The 20,476-nt window shown below is 35.9% G+C and overlaps 1 protein-coding gene across 7 annotated transcripts in view; it reads left to right on the forward strand.

Annotated features, from left to right (window-relative positions):
- The window catches only part of WDFY3 (WD repeat and FYVE domain containing 3), a 303,349-nt gene that overhangs the window by 36,275 nt on the left and 246,598 nt on the right, over nt 1-20,476 (forward strand). Inside the window, exon 3 of one of the 7 annotated variants that reach the window (XM_058433183.1) lies at nt 5,514-5,587. The exons of the other annotated variants lie outside the window; for them this stretch is intronic. The gene's annotated coding sequence lies outside the window, so the exon portion shown is untranslated. The remainder of the gene's footprint in view (nt 1-5,513; nt 5,588-20,476) is intronic. 7 annotated transcript variants of the gene reach the window in all.

Raw genomic sequence — 20,476 nt, forward strand, 5'->3', positions numbered from 1 at the left:
TTCTGGTATAGACTAATATCTTTTTTCTTAATAAAGACCTTTGGGCATCTACTTCAGTCCTAAATGGAGGCTCATTTTGGTATTGTTGATAGAAGTTATTTTGAATTAAGTATGTGTGTGTTATCTATTGCCACATATATTAGTTTGTGAGGGCTGCCGTAACAAAGTACTAAAAACTGGGTGGCTTAAATGATAGGAATTTATGGTCTCACAGTCTGTATGCTGGAAGTCTGAAGTCAGTGTTACAGGGTTGGCTCCTGAGGCCTGTGAGGGAAGGATTTGTTCCAGTCCTGTTTTCTTGGCTTTTAGGTGGCCATCTTTTCCCTGTGTCTCTTTGCACGGTCTTCCTTCTATGCATGTCTCTTGTGTCTAGATTTTTTTTTTTTTTTTTTGAGCGAAGTTTCTCTCTTGTTGCCCAGGCTGGAGTGCAGTGGTGCAACCTTGACTCACTGCAACCTCCGCCTCCTGGGTTCAAGCGATTCTCGTGCCTCAGCCTCCCAAGTAGCTGGAATTACAGGTGTGCGTCACCACATCCAGCTAATTTTTTGTGTTTTCAGTAGAGACAGGGTTTTGCCATGTTGGCCAGGCTGTTCGCGAACTCCTGACCTCAGGTGATCCACCCGCCTCGGCCTCCCAAAGTGCTGGGATTACAGGCATGAGCCACCACGCCCGGTCCTATGTCCAGATTTCTAAGGACCCCAGTCATATGGGATTAGAGCCCACCCTGATGGCCTCATTTTAACTTTATTACCTCTTTAAAGACCCTAGCTTCAAATAAGGTCACATTTTGAGGTACTGACGGTATGGATTTCAACATATGAATTTGGTGGGGAGGGCAATTCAATCTATTGCCCTACATAACAAATTACCCCAAAACTTCTCAGATTAAAACTGCAAACATTAGCTGTTTTTGTTGATCAGGAATCTGAGTGCAGCTTAACTGGGTCCTCTGGCTCAGGATCTCTCACAAAGCTGCACCTAACATGTCTGCTAGGCCTGTGGTGTCATCTGAAGGTCCTGGAGGAGGATCTGCTTCCAGTTCAATCATGTGATTATTGGCAGCACTTAGTTCTTCACTGATTGTTGAACTAAGGGACCCAGCTCCTTGTGTGGGCTGTTTTTGAGAAGCTAACTTCAGTTCCTTGCCACTTGAGCCTTTTCTGTAGGGCAGCTCACAACATGGCATCAACTTCCATTAGTGCAAGCTAACAAGAGAGGGTGAGCAAGATGAAAGGCCCAGTGTTTTTGTAATATAGTCTTGAAAGTGGCATGCCTTCACTTTTTCCATATTCTGTTTATTAGGAGTGATTCACTAGGTCTAGCCCACATTCAAGGAGAGGGGATTACACAAGGGTGTAAATACCAGGAGGTAGGGTCATTGGGAGCCACTTTTGAGGCTGACTACTAGTATGTATAAAATGAGTTATGTTTTGGTCCTGTGTGGACTTGAAGTGGCACGTGACTTTTCACTTCGCTATGTTATTAACATGATATTTCTCATAAAATATGCAGAGGTCTAATCTCATTTCCCTAAAAAAATTTAAGAGTAAGATGTCTGAGGTTATTAAGATTACCTTAATTTTATCAACTTCTTTGTGGTCATTTTCAACAACTAAGGTATTATAAAGTATTAGAAATTAGCTGCCATATGTGACGATATTTAATACACCAAACTGGCCAAGGGTACTGCTCAATTACAGTTACTTTTATAGAATGTAGTGGTACAATCATATATACCATATCATCCAGCTAGCAGTTCTTATCATTTACACTGATGGAAAAATCTATGGTGTTTTGGTCAGGGTTACCCAAGAGACAGGCTATCAATTGAATATATATTTAGATAGTGATATATATGAGAAAGGATTTATTAGGGGAATTGGCTTAGTCGATTATGGAGACCGAGAAGTCTCACCGTAGGCTGTCTGGAAGCTGGAGAACCAGGGAAGCTGGTAGCGACTCAGTCCAAGTCCAAAGGCCTCAGAACCAAAGAAGCCAATGCTGTAACTCTCAGTCTAAGGCCGAGGGCTCGAGAGTCAAGCACGGAGAAGGGAGAGGGGTTGATGCTAGTCCCAGAATCCAAAGGCTAGAGAACAAAGAGCTCTGATGTTCAGGGACAGACAATGAAGGGTATCCTGGCTTCAGAAAAGAGGGCAAGTTCACCCTTCTTCTACTTTTTTTGTTCCATCTGGGTCCCCAGCTGATTTGACAGTGCCCACCCATATTGAGGGCAGATCTTCCTTACTCAGTCCACTGACTGAAATGTCAATCTCCTTCGGAAACACCTTCACAGACACACCTGGGACACCCCAATCATTCTAATCAAATTCCACACCACCTGGTTTTGTCTTTCAGCAGAAACGGGATGAGCTCAATGCCTGCTGAAGCATTGAGAATAATTACTGCTTTACCAGCTATCTGGGTATATTAGTCCATTCTCACATTGCTATGAGAAAATACCTGAGACTGGGTAATTTATAAAGAAAAGAGCTTTAATTAACTCACAGTTCCACATGGCTGGGGAGGCCTCAGGAAACTTACAATCATGGCTGAAGGCACATCTTCACAGGGAAGCAGGAGAGAGAATGAGTGCCAGCAGAGGAAATGCCAGACACTTATAAAACCATCAGATCCCCTGAGACTCACTCATTATCACAAAAACAGCATGGGGGACACCTCTCCCATGATGCAATTACCTCCACCTGGTCCCACCCTTGACACATGGGGATTATGGGGATTACAATTCAAGGTGAAATTTGGGTGGGGGCACAAAGCCAAACCATTTCACTGGGTATCCCTTAATCCAGTCATGTTGACACTTCAAATCAACCACCATCGTATTTGGAAACTAATTTTATGGGTTCTTTTTGTAATTCTTCTTATGGAAGGCCGTATAGTTTTGTTTCTGGAAGTGAAATTTGACCTAGTTGGCATTATCTGTAGGAGTTAATCTATAAGGTGTGTGTGTGTCTGTGTGTGTGTGTGTAACATATGGAATAACATTTCTTTAGTAAATTTAGTCTAAGAAAATCTCAAGTTCATGGAGAAAAGATTGTTTTTAAAAACTTCATTAGGTTAGATGGAGCATCTATTTAAGCATATGATGACATGATTTTTATATGATTTTACAAGTGGTTATTTTTATAAGTAGTTGTTTAATTATTATTTGTGAATTACTCTAAATAGAATACATTTAATAGTAAACAAACACCTCATTGTTAGAAATGTTGAGACATCTTTAACTCTCACTAGATTTGGACGTTTAAGTCATAGTATACAGAAATTAAGTAAATATAATTTAATAGGATTTCTATGTGGTATTCCTTTTTACTTGTTAGCAGAGTGTAGCAGAAATCATACAAAAATTTAAGACTTTCTTTTGGTATGCCTATAGTGGACTGGGGAAGGCATTCTTATTTTTGAACAATTGATAATTTTTTTCTCAGAAAAAATTCTGTTGAATTGATTATGGCAGAGGGGAAGGTCTGTTGAACTGATTATGGCAAAGGGGAAGGTTTAAGCTTATGCTCTTAGGATGCTGTTACCAGGATACTGAGCTGACAGTTCTGTTTTATAATATGCCTCCTTTTTATTATGAAAACTTCTGGAACTGCATAGATTTATGACTAGATTTTAGGCGTTAGACTGTTTGAGGAAAATAATGTTGCAAATTTCATGATTTAGAAAAACATCACCCAGAAATGAAAGTCTGTGTCAAATGTATTAGAAAGAAAACATGTGTTGAGAGAGTTTAAAAAGCTGGAAGGGAACTCAGGAAAATGTAAATGAATAAAGATACCTGATATGAAGTTTAAATTACAAAGTATAAAAAGTTTTTATAATCAGAAAAAAATAAGTAGCAAAATAAAATTGTATTACTAAATAGAGTTTTAGGATTTCAAAATCTAATTCAATTTTCTTTCATTTGAAGAAGTGATATTTAAAATTTAAGTCTTAGAAACACTAATCTTTTTAATCACCACTTCTGTTGTGAAACTTTTTTCCTTTTTCTATAGAATTTTGATTTATTAAATAGAGCCTGATGTTTGTATGGCCACATCACATTGATTTTTTTTTTTTTTTTTAGAGACTGGAGTCTTGCTCTGTCGCCCAGGCTGGAGTGTGGTGCAACGATCTTGGCTCAGTGCAAGCTCTGCCTCCTGGGTTCACGCCATTCTCCTGCCTCAGCCTCCGGAGTAGCTGGGACTACAGGCGCCTGCCACTGCGCCTGGCAAATTTTTTTTGTATTTTTAGTAGAGACGGGGTTTCACCGTGTTAGCCAGGATGGTCTCGATCTCCTGACCTCGTGATCCACCCGCCTTGGCCTCCCAAAATGCTGGGATTACAGGCGTGAGCCACCATTCCCGGCCACATTGATTTTCACCCCTTAGTATCCCTTATTTAGCACTTGTTTTGGGGACAAATTATACATTGATCTTTATCAACAGTATGATTAAAAATATATAAGGTGTATTAATAAAGCAGATATGAAAGTGAAAAAACTGCAATATTGGTTTGGTTAAGGTCTCAAACTTAATCATATTTTCTAGTTTAAATCATATTATTGCTTACAGCATTTTTATTTTTTATTTTTTTGAGATTGAGTGTCACACTGTCGCCCAGGCTAGAGTGCAGTGTCGCGATCTCTGCTGATTGCAACCTCTGCCTCCTGGGTTCAAGCAATTCTCCTGCCTCAGCCTCCTGAGTAGCTGGGATTACAGGCACCTGCCACCACGCCAGCAAATTTTTTGTATTTTCGGTAGAGGTGGGATTTCATCATGTTGGCCAGGATGAACTCCTGAGCTTGTGATCCTCCCACCTCAGCCTCCCAAAGTGCTGGGATTACAGGTGTGAACCACCACATCTGGCCTACTTACAGCTTTTTACCCCAGGACAGATTTTTCTAACCTCTTCTTATTTCCTTATCTGTAAAATGGGTTTATTAGTAGTACTTAGAAGTATCAAAGGATTAAATGTGATAATGCATATAAAGAACTTAATACTGTGCCTGGCACACAGTAAGTAGAAGCTAAATTTATGTTAGCTGCTACTTGTTGTTAATAAGAATCATCTTTTTTTTCTTAACTTCATTTTTACTTCAGAATTTTTGAGATTGAAATATAAACAAAATCATGTCCACAGCAAATAATATATATATCCCTTGGTATTTAGTTGATTGGTTACATATTTTATTAGCATACTGACTTTATTTTTTCACTTGATCTTAGCCAAAAGCCAAGAAGTGATGTTTATTTTTGAAAAATGGAATAGAATTTGCATAAAAAGAGATAAGTTTAAAGGCATCACTTAAATTATTGACTTACAAAGAAAGGAGAAAAAGGAAATAGAGGAAATAAGTGTGTTCTCTTTGCTTAGGTCAGAGGTGATGTTTTGTAGTCAATAAGTTCTTAAAAATTACAAGCACTAGGATGTCAGGTTTTCATTTTCTTTTTAAATGTTGTTAACCACTAGCCCCCCTCTTCTGTTTCTCATTTTGTTTTGTTTTCACATAGGGGAAAGAAATGTGGAGAAGTGATGCCTTTTCTCTTCATTGCCTTATAAAGGTCGAGTCATTCCCTGTGGTCATGTGAGTGTCCCTTCAGGGTACCTCAGTTTTCTGAAGATCTCTACTAAAAGCCGTCTTTACATGGATTAATTTGGTTGTGAGATGACTGAAGCCCTTTGGTAGCATCCTAAGAAAGCTAAACTCCTTCTCCTTTGAGAAAAAGGATCTATGCCTAAGTAAAGTGAAATACGAAAATTGAAAGTGTTAGACAATATAAGTGCTATAGAAGGAAGACAGAAAATTAAAAAAAAATCTGAAATACAGACTCTGAAGCTGCTTATTATCTTCTTTGTGTGTACTGGGGGAGGAACCTCAAAAAGACTAGCCGAGGATCATATTTTGAAAGTAAAGATGCAGTATATTTTGGTTGAAGGATTTTTTTGTGAATATGTCTATGTTCCAGATTGAAATATGAGTTAAAGAATTACCAGATTTCAAAACATATAGGGAAGGAAGTACAGATTCTTTTTAATCTTTGCTTGCTTTTTTAAACTTAACTACTTTGTTAAGTTTAAAACTACTTTGTAAGTTGTTAAGTTTTAACTATTTTGTGTTTTCTTATAAAAATTAGGATATTTTGATTCTTTCCTCCTCCAAATAGTTGAAATTATTTATAAAGGTCTCCTTCCCTCCCTTCTACCTCATCATTTCTTCTCTTCTGCTTAATTTTGACCTTTCAGCTTGGTTCTCTTATTTGGTCATACCGCATGTTTTGTAGGAAGCAAATCATGTATCATATGTTTATGATGCAAGAATTGTTTTTCTCCTTAACAACATCTCTAACTGTTTCTTACCTATATAATTGCCTAGTCCAAAACAAGTTTCAAAAAGCCCCATGGGAATGCGTTTTTGTAGTCATCTCTGAACCAGTCATGGTTTAAAATTAAAACTTTTTGAGATGAGATTTTTTTTTTTTTTTAAACCTTCGTCTTCTTCCAACATCAGTAGATAATCCTAATGCTTTGCTGTTTCTGAGTGATGAATGGGCATTTAGGAATAAGGCTTCCTTTTGTGGTCAGGAGTTATTGAAGCCTTTACAGAATTTTATCAAAAAGCGGAGTATCCCTCATGAAAAAACACTTCATGGTTTGTTATTGTGGAGGCCCCACTATAGAATTAGATAGTCTAGGAGATTAGGGTTTTTAAAAATAAAGATTGCTCCTGTTTTTTGGATCATACATTTTTCTGTTTTTTATTTCCCGTACCTGTTAAAGAGTCGTCCTGTTGAAGGAATTCAGTTTTATAATGTTATGGGTATATTTGAAATCCACCCCTGTTACCAGAATATCAGCTAATGATTATTAAAAATAATAATATTAATAGCAGCTAACATTGTTTCCTAGGATTTTTAAAAGCACATATTATGTCATTTATTTTTCTTATAATCCTACGAGATAGATTCTATTATTATTCTAATTTTATACTGTTGAATAGGAGAAGTAACTGACCCAAGGTCACAGGATTAACAATGGCAGGGCCTGAATTCAAACCTAGGAGTCTGGCTCCAGGGCTCATGCATTTGACTGCTCTCCTATCCTGCCTCTGTAATACGTGAAGAAAGACATTGCTTATTTCTTTCTCTACCCTAAAAGGACCTAAGGCATTTTTATTATGTTTGAATTTATATTTAAAGCTGATAGTCTGTGAATATTCATTAATATTAAACACAGGTTTCAAACATTTTATTCTGTTGCTGATAAAAGTAAGAAAATGCACACTAATAAAGAAAGTTTGGACCAGAAATGATTTGTTCTATCTTTTCAAGTGGCTCTGTATAAGGTTACCATCCTATTTTGGGAAGAATGTATTGATCAGTAATTGAATCCCAGGCTTTGTTATGTCCTAGTCATATTTTTGGTATTTAGTATGCTAATTTAACTCATTTGTTTCTTTGGAAGTTTGCATCTGTATCTACATAGATGTCCATATTTACCTTCCCGCCCCACCTTGATGGTTGTTTTGAAGACAATTTTCCTGGTGACAGATACTATAGAACGCAGTACAGGAAGTACAGCCAGGCTTCCGAGGAACTGAATATTTTTAGGTGCCTCCTCTCCTTTTTCTGTAGTTGCCTGTATTTTTTGTTTTTGTTTTGTTTTGCCAAATGGTCTCTACTTTCTTATCAGTGGTCAATTATGAGTGTTAAGTTCAGCTAGCCTATAGTCCCCATAGATAAATATCTCATAAAATTCTAAATTCTAACTTGCTAGGGAAGAGAACCATTTATCTCACAACATGGAGGAGTCTAACACTGTTCAGTCAGCTGTCGTTGGAAGAGCCTAGTTAGGTATTCACAATAAAGTTCCTTTTCAGTGAGAAGGGAAAGGGCAATTTCTCTAAGAAGGGGATATGTGCAAGAAGAAAATAAATACCTTTAGTATTTAAATAAATAATTTTAGTAATACCCAAAGAAAAAACGTTTTGATGTAAGTTTTTAATTTGAGTTAGCCCTTTGCTTTTTCTTGACTGCATGGATGTTGAAATTTTGTGGAAGACTTATTTTCATAGCCTTTAGTTTATGTGTCTGGAATGGGAATACATTTTAAGTCTAATTTAATAGTGTAAAGTGGTGTGTGAACCTAAATGAATGAGTTTTTCAGTCATATCTTATGTTAGAAGCATAGGTTCGTGAAAAACTTGTTTTCTCTGAAGTGTATTTCTGCAAAAATGTGTGGTGATCGTAGCCATCTTTCTAACTTTCTTTAGGTTCATTGTACTCCTCATTGTCTGTATGCTTTGCCTAAGGCCTGAGTCTCAGGGCAGTTGGACCATTTAAGAATAAAACAAAAGTACTTACTACATAATTAATAGAAAGTAACATCTGTGAGATTGTATAAGGTATATGCAAATAACAGATTTTTATAAAAATACGTTTGCTCCTTTACCGTCTGTTGACCTTGGTAAGATATTCTATTGGAAACTATGAAAAACACGGTTTAAGAAAAGATTTGTGCAGTACACCCACACATTATCATCTTTGGTACCATGGGAAAATTATATGGTTTTTTACTTAAAGTATTGGTGATATACTTTTGTTTATGGAAGAAAAAAAGAGTAGAGTCGTAATTTTGTGTATTCTTCCTCAGAACCTGATTAGAGTGGTAACCCTTCTAAGATTTAGCAGTTAGCACTTTGTAGACTAAGAGGAAGTTGTTATTTCTGCTCTATCAATAATACTAGATATCTAGGTTGGGTGCGGTGACTCATGCCTGTGATCCCAGCAGTTTGGGAGGCTGAGGCGGGTGGATCACTTGAGGTCGGGAGTTCAAGGCCAGCCTGACCAATATGGTGAAACCCTGTCTTTACTTAAAAACAAAAATACAAAAATTAGCTGGGCGAGATGGCAGGCGCCTGTAATCCCACCTACTTAGGAGGCTGAGGCAGGAGAATTGCTTGAACCTGGGAGGCAGAGGTTGTAGTGAGCCAAGATCACGCTATACTCCAGCCTGGGCGACAGAGAGAGACCCCATTTCAAAGAAATCTGAAAACAAGTATAGACTGCCCAATGGTTTAATTTCTCCCTTACCTTTTTGAACCCAGTTTTGTATTTCGAAAAATTTAAACATGCAGAAATGTTTAATGAATAATACAGTGAACATCGAAACACCTTCAACCTTGATTTAATAATTACCAACATTTTGCCACATATATTCTTGTGGAATATGTACATTTTAGAGAGGGGTGTGGCACTGCTGGACCATTTGAAAGTAATTTCAGACCTTATGACATTTCACTCTTAAAAACTTAATACTTTGATATGCATCTCCTAGAAATAAAGGATGTTGTTTACATGACCACTGTATTAATTACCATATGTAAAAAAGAACAATAATACTGTGTTAAATTCAGTCCATAGCTTAATTCTCCAGTTGTCCTCAAAACTTCCTTTATAGCTTTTTTCAAACAACAATCTAGTTAAGGTCCACATATTGCATTTGCTTATGTGCTGTTTATTCTTTAAAAAATCTAGATTAGTTTCCCTTATCCTGTTTCTCTTTCACTCTTCCTCTCTTTTTCTTTCTCTCTTCCTTTCTTTTTTAATAATACTGACTTTTTGAAGAGTCCAGACCAACTTTGTTGTAAAAATCCACATTGTCCGTTTGTTTCTTCCTGGGTCTGCCTAGTAAAGTCAGAAAGTATTCCTGCCATGGGAGCAGCAAGCCACATGAGGTATTTTTTTAAAAACTTCCCAGGGCGTTAGATAGTGACTAGAAGTAGTTATTACTTGGTTGAAGTTAACAAATGAGAACAATTAAGAGAGGTTTCTTTGAGGCTAATAGAGTAGAAATTGGAAAAATAATAAGAAAAGAAAGAGGTTAAAGGAAATGCATATGGCACTGAGGCATGATGCTAGGTAAGTTACTTAATAAAGAGGGAAGAGACTTGGAAATCACAGTCCTCAGCGCCTAGAGGGTTAGATGTCCATTCTGTGCTAGCTAAGTAGCTGAATGAATGAAGAAACACCTTTAGATTTTCTCTTCTGAGCTTAACTGCTACTGGAAAAGCAAAGGAGATTGTGAGCATTAAACCTTTTGTAGGTATGTTACGAGGTTTTCCATGGAAGTGTACATGTAATAGTATATTGTACTGGTTCTTGCAAATTTTCAAGGGCAAATTTGGAGCCATGATCTTATACTTTGGCTATATCTTTATGCTTTGTAATGATTGTGTAGGTTCTGTAGTTGGAAGGTACTATAGTAGGAAGAGTTTTAGAAGCAGAGGATTTTAGTTTTAAATGATGTTCATACCACATACTAGCTAAGCAGCCTTGTTCAAATATACCTTTTCCTCTGACTGTTTCCTCCTTTGTGATGATGAAACAACAGTGTGTAGGTGAAAGTGCAGAGGATTGAGTGTAAGGCAGACAGACCTGTTTCTAAAGCCTGGTTTTTCTGGTTTCTAGCATGTGACCTTGGGCTACTTAACTTCTCTTATTCTCAATGTTCTGTTTTGTAAAAATGGAATTGATAGTATCTACTTCATGTGATTGTTGTTAGGATTAAAGAGATAGTTCATGTAAAACGCTGAGTGGAGCCTGGCATATGGTAGGTACTTGGCATATGTTAGCTTTCTTCCCACAGGGTTATTATGAGGATCAAGTTAAATGGTCAACTAAATGTGAAATGCCTTTGTAAAGAATAAAGTCCTACACAGAAAATTAGCCAATGCCTAGGAAATAGAATATGGATATAAAGCCGTGTATGTATTTCTATTCATTTTATGTTGTAGAAACTTCTGCGATGATAGTATCCTAAGAAATATTGTGAATGCTAGAAAATAACTTTTCAGAAATCTGCTTTTTAAGAAAATAGATCTAATTGTTAGGTATTAAAACATTGCAATTTTTTTTTTGTATAGAAAAAAGATGCCTTTAATCTCTTAGGGCTGTGTCCTAAATCACTGTGCCTGTGTGAATGTGTATATTTATAGCCTGAGTGCCTCCCCCGTTAATGTAGCTTGTAGGAATTTATTTATATAAATGTTTTTATTAACAAAAAAATAAGCTGATCACAGTTGTTGCAGTTTGGCATTAGGGAAAATAATATCTAACTCACAATCATGGCTCATTGCAGCCTTGACCTCCTGGGCTCTATTGATTCTCCCACCTCAGCCTCCCCGAGTAGCTGGTACTATGGGTGCACACTACCATAACTGGCTAATTTTTGTATTTTTAGTAGAGAAGGGTTTTCACCATGTAGGCCAGGCTGGTTTTGAACTCCTGACCTCAGGTGATCCACCTGTCTCAGCCTCCCAAAGTGCTGGGATTACAGGCATGAGCCATCATATCTGGCCTGGAAGTTTTATTTTCATGCTTGGGGCATGGCGTATGGAACCAGCTACTAAGAATGTTTATTAGCATTAGAGATTGATAAGGACTTTATTAAGAATCTCTTCCCCTGTAGGAGAGGCAAAATTTCACCTCTATCCTCTTAGGGTAATAGTTGGGCCCACGAATTAAATTGCCGTTAACAGGAGAAAAGCATACACATTTATTTAATAAAAGCTTTATGTGGCATAGGAGCCTCATAAAGAAATGAAGACCCAAAGAAGCAGTGAGAGACAAACACTTATATACTGAATTGGACAAAGAGCAGTAACTTGCAAAAAATGTGATAAGTCAGAGGGGCTTGGGCTAGGGTAGTCAAGTGGGCAGAGAAGTGGTTGGGATGATAAGAATTTGTGTAACAGAGTTGTTTGTCCAGATTTCCTTTGGCCTCAACTTTTTATTCTTGATGATAAGAATGCTGTTTTCTTTTCAGTATAGGAAGGGCGTCTTTCACATGAGACTTTCATCTCCTACTTTTAAGAAACATCATGGTCAGAATGATCTTCTTGTACCTGCTGTTTTTTTAAGTGCCTTTAACTTAAATAGTCAATATGCCAGAATGGCATTTTGGGGTGGCATATTCTTAACTCATTTACCCCAAAAGACTATGATGATTTTGCCCTCTTTCATTATTTGCAAACCTAAAGAGACAGGCTAACTGCTTTTGTAAGTTCAAAGATCTCACAGCATGTGTCCCAGCTGAATAGAAGATAGGCCAAACACTTCGATTTTTAGCTATCATTTAATGCTTTAAAGCAATATACAAAGAGTAAATTAAATAACTCTGTTGCATATGGGATTTCTTGGCTGGGTGTGGTGGCTCCCGCTTATAATCCCAGCACTTCAGGAGACTGAGACAGGGGGATCACTGGCATGGTGGCGCACACCTGTAGTCTCAATTACTCAGAAGGCTGAGGCAGGAGGATCCCTTGAGTCAAGGAGACTGAGGTTGCAGGGAGCTTTGATGGTGCCACTGCACTCCAGGCTGAGCAGAAGAACGAGACCCTGTCTCAAAAAACAGCAGCAAAAACAACAAAACAGACTTTGCCTCGGTGAAAGCAATAAGATTAAAAAAAAAAATTTCTTGCTGTACTGTTGGCCATATTTACATGCTTAGACCTATAGAAATCTAACAAAAGAGCCCATCTATAGACTGAATTGCTCTTTGATCCTTTACTCTGTCTCTCCTGACACACACCTACTCACACTTACAATTTTTAAATTAAAGTTTAAAGAACAAGTGTTATTTGTTATAAAAAGACTAAATGAATGTGATGATTAAAACAACTTTTTGTGGGGAGAGGAGGCCGTAGTGTGACATGTTTATTGCCTCTATTTAGTTTGTTTTCTTTTCCTTCTATAAACTGGAAAAGAAATATAAGAAGCAAGCTTTTTGTCCTGAGGAGACTCTTTAATGTATATTTGGCTATCTATTGTATTTTACATTCTCAGTGTAAAATATCAATAAATGTTTATATTTATAAAATCTAGTTGTTGTTATTGTGCAACTTGACATTCAACATAAAAGTTACTTAAAACCTTTTATTGATAGCTAAAATCTACAGGTGTAGGTGCTCAAGTAGAATACTAGAATCCAGATACAGATATATGTTGTGTAACTTTATGTATATTATACATATATACTATATATGTGTATATTTTTATATACAATAAATGTATAGTTGTATATGGATGCCTTGAACTGAGAAATTGAAAATCTAAAAATGAAAGCAGTCCAGGCGCAGTGGCTCATGTCTGTAATCCCAGCACTTTGGGAGGCCAAGGTGGGTGGATCACAAGGTCAGGAGTTCAAGACCAACCTGGCCAAGATGGTGACACCTTGTCTCTACTAAAAATGTAAAAATTAGCCGGGCGTGGTGGCAGGTGCCTATAATCACAGCTACTAAGGAGGCTGAGGCGGAGAATTGCTTGAACCCAGGAGGTGGAGGTTGCAGTGAGCCGAGATTGTGTCACAGCACTCTAGCCTGGGCGACAGAGCGAGACTTGGTCTCAAAAAAAAAAAAAAAAATGAAAGCAATAGAAACTTGGTTCCATATTTGCTTATAAATAATAGAATATATGTTGATTATGAATAATACTGTCCTCAAGTAACATTTGATAAAATGTCAGATATTGATAAAGACATATAAAAAATACTTTTCTGTGATTATGCTTGCTATTTCATTAGGAATAATTGAGGGTTAGTTAATTCTTAAAATGCTAACATTTTAACACTAGACAAATCTCTGTTTTACTAATAGAGTTTTCTTCTTTTCCCTTACCTTTTTAACTTTTTCCTTCCCTTCTTTTCAATTTTCTACTTTCCCATTTCTTTTCCTTCCCTTCTTTTCCTTAAATTTCTTTTCCCTTCTATGCTTTTAATTACCTTTCCTTCTTCCAGGGTTCTTATGTTATTTGTATAAAAGGCACTGAACATATTGCTTAATAGCAGTTGCTTTAAGATTGGGTCCGAGAAGGCTCTTGCAGTTGTTTTATGACTATATCAATTATGTTATACCAGCTTTTTAAGTCTCTGGGCAGTAATTTTTGCTTATTTGCTTCTGAAGATCCAAAATAATATATTTTATTAGTATTGGGTTTTTTCCAAGTTAATCCATTAAGTTCTTTCCTACCTATATTTAGGACAAATTAAGAAATACAGGGAGTGATATATTCAAATTTCTTTGGGTGAAGTCACTCTGTAGCAGTGTGTAGAATGATTTAGGGCCAAGACTGGAGGAACGGTGATCATTAGTAGTTTGTAGCAGTAAATCAGATGAGAAATGCTAAGTGATTAGGTCCTACACCAATTTGGTATGATTGGAGGAAAAAAAAGGTCATATTAATGATATTCCCTTAGGAAATTCTCCTTTGGGGTGTGGGAGTTATAGAAAAGGAAGGAAATGATGAAACTATTGAGTAATCTAGGTTAACTGTCAAGTTTCTAGTGGAATGACTAGTTGGCACTGGTGCTGTTCAGCTGTGTAGGAATTATAAAAGAAGGAACAGATTTTAGGGAGAAAAATAATGTGTTAGTTCCTGAATATAATGATTTTTTTGGAAATAATTTCAAACTTGCATAAAAGTTGCAAAAATAATATAAAGAGCATCCAGTTGCCCTTTATCCAGGTTCATCTATTGTTAGCCATTTGTCCCAAATGCTTTATTACTCTTTCTCACTTTGTGCATGTTTATGTGTATATATTTGTAAATATACATGCATGCATACATTTATTCTTTTCATTTAGCCATTTGAGAGTTACATTGAACATATTATGGCCCTTTAGTCCTAAATGTTTTTGTGTAGATTTCTAAGAATAAGGATCATCTCTTATATTAGCAGTCTAAAAACTTAAGTAGACTTAACATTCTTACATTACTTTAATCTTCCATTTTCTAATTATGTTATCTGAATAAATGCCTTCTATGGCAATTTTCTTCTCCTCCAGTGTAGGAATTAGTCAGTGATCATATGTTGCATTTATATTTGATGTCTTTTTAGTATCCTTTAATCTAGAATAATTCTTCAACCTTTATCTTTTATTATATGACAGTCATCCTTTCTCTCCCTTTTCAGAAGTGATTTTTTGTTCGTTTTCTTATTTTTTGTTCCTTATTTTTTATTTGTTTGATGTTTCCTCTTGATAAGATTTCAGGTTATACATTCCTGGATGGAATATTACATAAGGAATATATCTTTCTGAGCATATCATATCTATAGGTACCGACTGTTCTGCCCTTCATTTGTGATGGAAATGTTGACCATTTCATTGTCTGATTTTTCTACTATATAGTTACTATGTGTATTAGTTCATTCTCATGCTGCTATGAAGAAATACCTGAGACTGGGTGATTTATAAAGAAGTTTAATTGACTCACAATTCCACATGGCTGGGGAGGCCTCAGGAAACTTACAATCATGGTGGAAGGGGAAGCAAACACACCTTTCTTCACTTGCAGGCAGGAGAGAGAAGTGCCGAGCAAAAGGGAAAAAGTCCCTTAATAAAACCATCAGATCTCTAGAGAACTCACTCACTATCATGAGAACAACATGGAGGTAACCACCCCTGTGATTCAGTTACCTCCCACCAGGTCCCTCCCATGACATGTGGGGATTATGGGAACTACAGTTCAAAATGAGATTTGGGTAGGGACACAGCCAAACCATATTACTACATGTTCCTTGCAACTAATAAACAGTCTACTGGAAGGGAGACACTTTAAGACTGTTAAAATATACAACTCCTCATAACGTTTCATCCCTGTATGTAGCATCCATTGATGATACTTGCTTGAATCAATCTTTACTATTATAGTTGCAAAATAATGATTTACTCTCTCTGCATTTACCAGTCATTACTCAGCATTCTACTGTAATAGGAGCCCTTCTATTTATCTATGTGTATTGTTGTATTTATTGTTGATTTGAATTTATGGTTTCCCATTTTTCCCTTAATGCTTAACATTTCATTACTGTCCTTAAATATTTTGGAGCTCAAATTGTTCCAGTCCTCACCAGTGGCATCTTCTTCATGCTGGCTCTTGTATCCTTTTACATGTTCCCATCATTTTTTTTAAGCAAGTCATTATTTTCACTCTTTATAATAAGTTTCATCTTGTGCATTTATTGCCCAGCACTGGAGTCAGTCATTTCTCCTAGGAATCTTGGTCCTTCTTATTGGGTAATAGTATTAGAAACCAAGATCTGGATGCTTTGGTATATATGTTATTGCTGGATATCTTTGCTTCTGGGCCCTATCAGGGAACAAACTAGAAAATGTACACATGTACACATGTGTACACACACATATATATATATATATACACACACACAAATATGTGCATGTGTTTGCATGCATATGCTCATATAACATGGATATATATATGTGGATATGGGTATTTTTTTTCAAAATAAGAATTTACATTGATACCTCCAATTCTCCCTTTTTCTATAATGAGAACATGGGCTCCCAACAGTGCCAACATTTTACTCATTTAGTCTAAACGAGTACCATCTAAAATGGTTTCAGAATTGTTTCACATATATCACTAAAAACAAAAACAGCATGCTACCCTGGTAGATAACCAACCTTATTGTTTTTTGGTTTATCTTTCCAATGTTTCCTTTTATAATGATTAGTAGATATGTGTGTTTTCTTATTTCTCCTTTTTTCCAGCACAAAAGATAGCATATTGTCTGTGTAAACACTTTGGCTCTTAACTGTTTTCACTGGAAAATATACCCTGGAAATTATTCCATATCAGTTCATAGAGGTCGTCATCATTCTTTTGAGTGTATGTACACCAGTTCATTCATCTTCTTTTCTATGTTCGTGTATCCAGATAGTTTCTAGCATTGTATAGTTATACAGTGCTGCAATTAATAACCTTATGTCTTTTCATACTGTTGGAGGTATATCTTCAGGATAAATGTAGGAGTGGAATTACTAGGTTGAAGTGGTAAATGCCTATGTAGTTTTGCTAGATGTTACCAAATTCCCTTCCATAGCGTTTGTACTGTTTTGCATTCCCATCAGCAATGTATGAGAGTGCCTGTTTTCTCACAGCCTTACCAAGAGAGTCTATTGTCACGCTTTTGAATTTTTGCCAATCTGAAGGGCAAAGAAATGGTATTTTGGTGTAGAGTGTGCATTTTTCTTATTATCAGTGAGGTTTAACATCTTTTCCCATCTATCAGAGCCATATATATAGGGAGAGGTGTCTGTCTATATCTTCTTTCATTTTTCTCTAGGAGTTTTGGTCTTTTTAAATTATTACTAAGCTCTTTGAATGTTGGGAATATTAGTTCTTTATCTGTAATGTATATTGCAAGTATTTTCTCCCAGTTGTCTCATTTGTCTTTTGACTTCGCTTTTGGTGGTTTTTACCATTCCCTATATATATATATCATATATATAGAGAATATATATATATGATATATATATCGAATATATATAGAATATGTATATGATGTATATATTGAATATGTATATGATATATTCAAATTGGCTAATGATTTTTATTATTGCCCCCGCATTTTGAGTCATAGTTATAAAACATAAAGAGTTTGAAATGAATTTGCTGTGTTTAATAGAAAAGGGATGAGATGGTTATCTATACCAGATGCTCTATTTCTCCTTGTCCTGCAGCCTTACATTGTAAAGCCTGAATGAGAAACAAATCTGCTATTATGTATAGAATATGTAAGTTAATTTATTTTACTTTTAACTTTTTTAATAGAAAATTTCAAATATCCATAAAATATTCTCATGTATCTATCACCTAGCTTTTTAAATTATCGTTTCTTTTAAAACTTCCTTACTAAATGACTTAGATTGTACGTTTTCAGTTATTGTGAATTATCCTTGTAAAGAGGAAGGTTTGGACCAGCCTAGTAGGCTTTGGCCAACTGGCCTCCCAGGCTCTCTTGGCTTCTTTTCAATGGTCTTGGCACTGGACCTGACCTCTTTTAGGCTTCTGTAACTTCACCATTTCCATGAAACTGAAGTTTATAGAAAAAAGATAATAGGTCAGAAACTAGTAATGTTACCACGAAGCAGTGAAATAATTCAGAGGGCTTGGCGCCGATTGATGCTTTAAAGGTTGTATCTTTCCACTTAAACACACACACGAAAAAGATATCTATTCATCTATTTTTCGTGTGTGTGTGATATATAAAATATGTATCTGTTCATAGATATATACTTTGTTTCATGTATATGTTTTTGTGTGATATATAAAATATATATCTATTCATCTCTTTTTCATGGTTTAATGTTATTAGAGGAGAGCCAGCAAACATCTTTTATCATTGAGTCTAAAAAGACAGCTTATAGATGTTTGCCAGCCAGAGTCTAAATGTAACATAGAAAATACTCAAAAATTCTAATTTGCTTAATGGAATTTTGTCTGTACTACAATTATTTTGAACTGAAATTATATTAGTTTCATTTGATAACTTCCATAGAAATTGTTTTATTAATTCAGTATATTCATTTTCAATTTTTCAAGAGTCCATGATTAATTTGGCAGAATGACTAGAGATCAGTGGAGCTCTGGGATTTCTTCATTTAATTTTAAGTTCTTGTATTCTATTTGGAACAACATTCTTCATACATTGACATCCAGTTGAAGTACTACATTAGAGTGTCAGAATAGCCTTTCCCTCCTGCCTGAGTACAAACTGATCAGTCACTTGCTGCTGGTAATCGTATGAGAGAATTGCAGTATTCTTCAGAAAATACTTGTAACAGAGGCAGGAAGGAAAATCAGTGAATTCTTCATCTAATGGTTGTAAATCATTTGCATAAGTAAAGTCCACATTTGGTTTCTTTTTCTCATTGAGAATAGCAGTGATAGTGATCATGGCATGACAGAGTGCTTTCTGGCAAGAAGAGGATAGAGAGGACTAATATAATGATGGGAGAATGTTGCTGCACAGAACTGTATCCATTATTTTTTCTCTGCCCATCTCTTGTGAACTTACTAGATGAACTGATGGACTTAACCTTTTGCTTGTGTTTTGCATTTCTTGACCTGTTATTTTTGTGTCGTTCTGTTTTTATTTTATAATGTTGTTCATCCTTTTCTGAAATTACAGCTTGTCCACAAAAAAGATAGTTTTCTTGTACCTATCCAGCGTGATAAAACATGATATTTTTATGATTAATACTTACCCCTAAATATATGACAAGGTTCTACTTTGGTGGATTAGGAACATAAAATATAATTTCAGGACTAAGTTTATTATGAAACAGATTTTTCATTAGTTTGTGGAAAATCATAGCATTCCTGATTAGAAAACAACATGGTAAGTAATTGGTTTTGTGGCACTTGCCAAAAGCATGCAACACATTGTGGGGGTGAGCCAGAGGTATGTGTGTGTAATTAAAACCTCTTTTCCCCAGTTCCTGTTAATCGAGTTCTGTACACTTAAAGCTTCTACTACTCTGAGATTCTACAGTTCTGATTATTAAAAATTTGAGTGCACATATTTTTCTCTTGAGAGCCCCATTTTTAAACTGGCTTAAAGAGAATTCTAGATGTGGAAATAGAAACAGTAAAAATAGACAACTAAAGATCTCAAGTCTGCAATGAACTTGGCTTTTATTTCTGTGGAGTGTTTGTGAGTTTAACTTGGCTTGAATACCAAGTTCTTGCTATAAAAACAAATCCTTTGGGGTTCATTTATAGGCTTGTTCTTTAGTGTGGCCAGGGAATTGGATGCCTTATTTTAATGCTGAATATATACTTTGAAGCTAGTACTGTATTAGTTTATGTTTGCCTGAAAATTTTGTGGTGATAGACTTTAGATCAAATTAAATTCTGTTTCAGGAATAATATTCAATCTTAAATGCCTTTTTAAAATTGTGGAATATACACTACCTAAAAATAACCATTTTAACAATATTTAAGTGTACAATTCAGCAGCATTATATATGTTCAGGATGTTGTGTAACCGTCACCACTATCTATTTCCGGAAGTTTTTCATCATCCCAAACAGAAGCTTTGTACCCATTAGGTAATAATTCCCATTCTCCTCTCTCCTGGCTCCTAGCCACCTCTATTCTGTTTTCTGTCTCTGTGAATTTGCCTGTTCTAGATATTTTATATTAAGTATGATCATACAATATTCGTCATTTTGAGTCTGGCTTTTTTCGCTTAGTATAATCTTTTCAAGGTTCATGTATGTTGTTGCGTGTATCAGAGTTTCATTTCTATTATGGACGAATAATCTATTGTATGTGTATACCACATTCTATATATTTTTTCATCTGTTTACACACACCTGAGTCATTAACACCTTTCACTATTGTGAAAATTGCTGATAAGAACATTGGCATACAAAATTCTGTTTGAGTCACTGTTTCCAACTCTTTTGAAAACAGAATTGCTGGGTTGTATGGTAACTCTTTGTTTAACTTTTTGAGGAACCACTAAACTTGTTTTCCATAGTGGCTGCACCATTTTGCATTTTTCTAGCAATACATGAGGGTTCCAGTTTCTCTGTATACTTACTGGCACTTGTTATTTTCCAGTTTTTTGGAAAGTAGCCATCGTAATAGGTGTTAAATGGTGTCTC

The sequence above is a fragment of the Hylobates moloch genome, unplaced genomic scaffold (assembly GCF_009828535.3).
Source record: "Hylobates moloch isolate HMO894 unplaced genomic scaffold, HMol_V3 SCAFFOLD_2, whole genome shotgun sequence".
Taxonomy (NCBI): Eukaryota; Metazoa; Chordata; class Mammalia; order Primates; family Hylobatidae; genus Hylobates; species Hylobates moloch.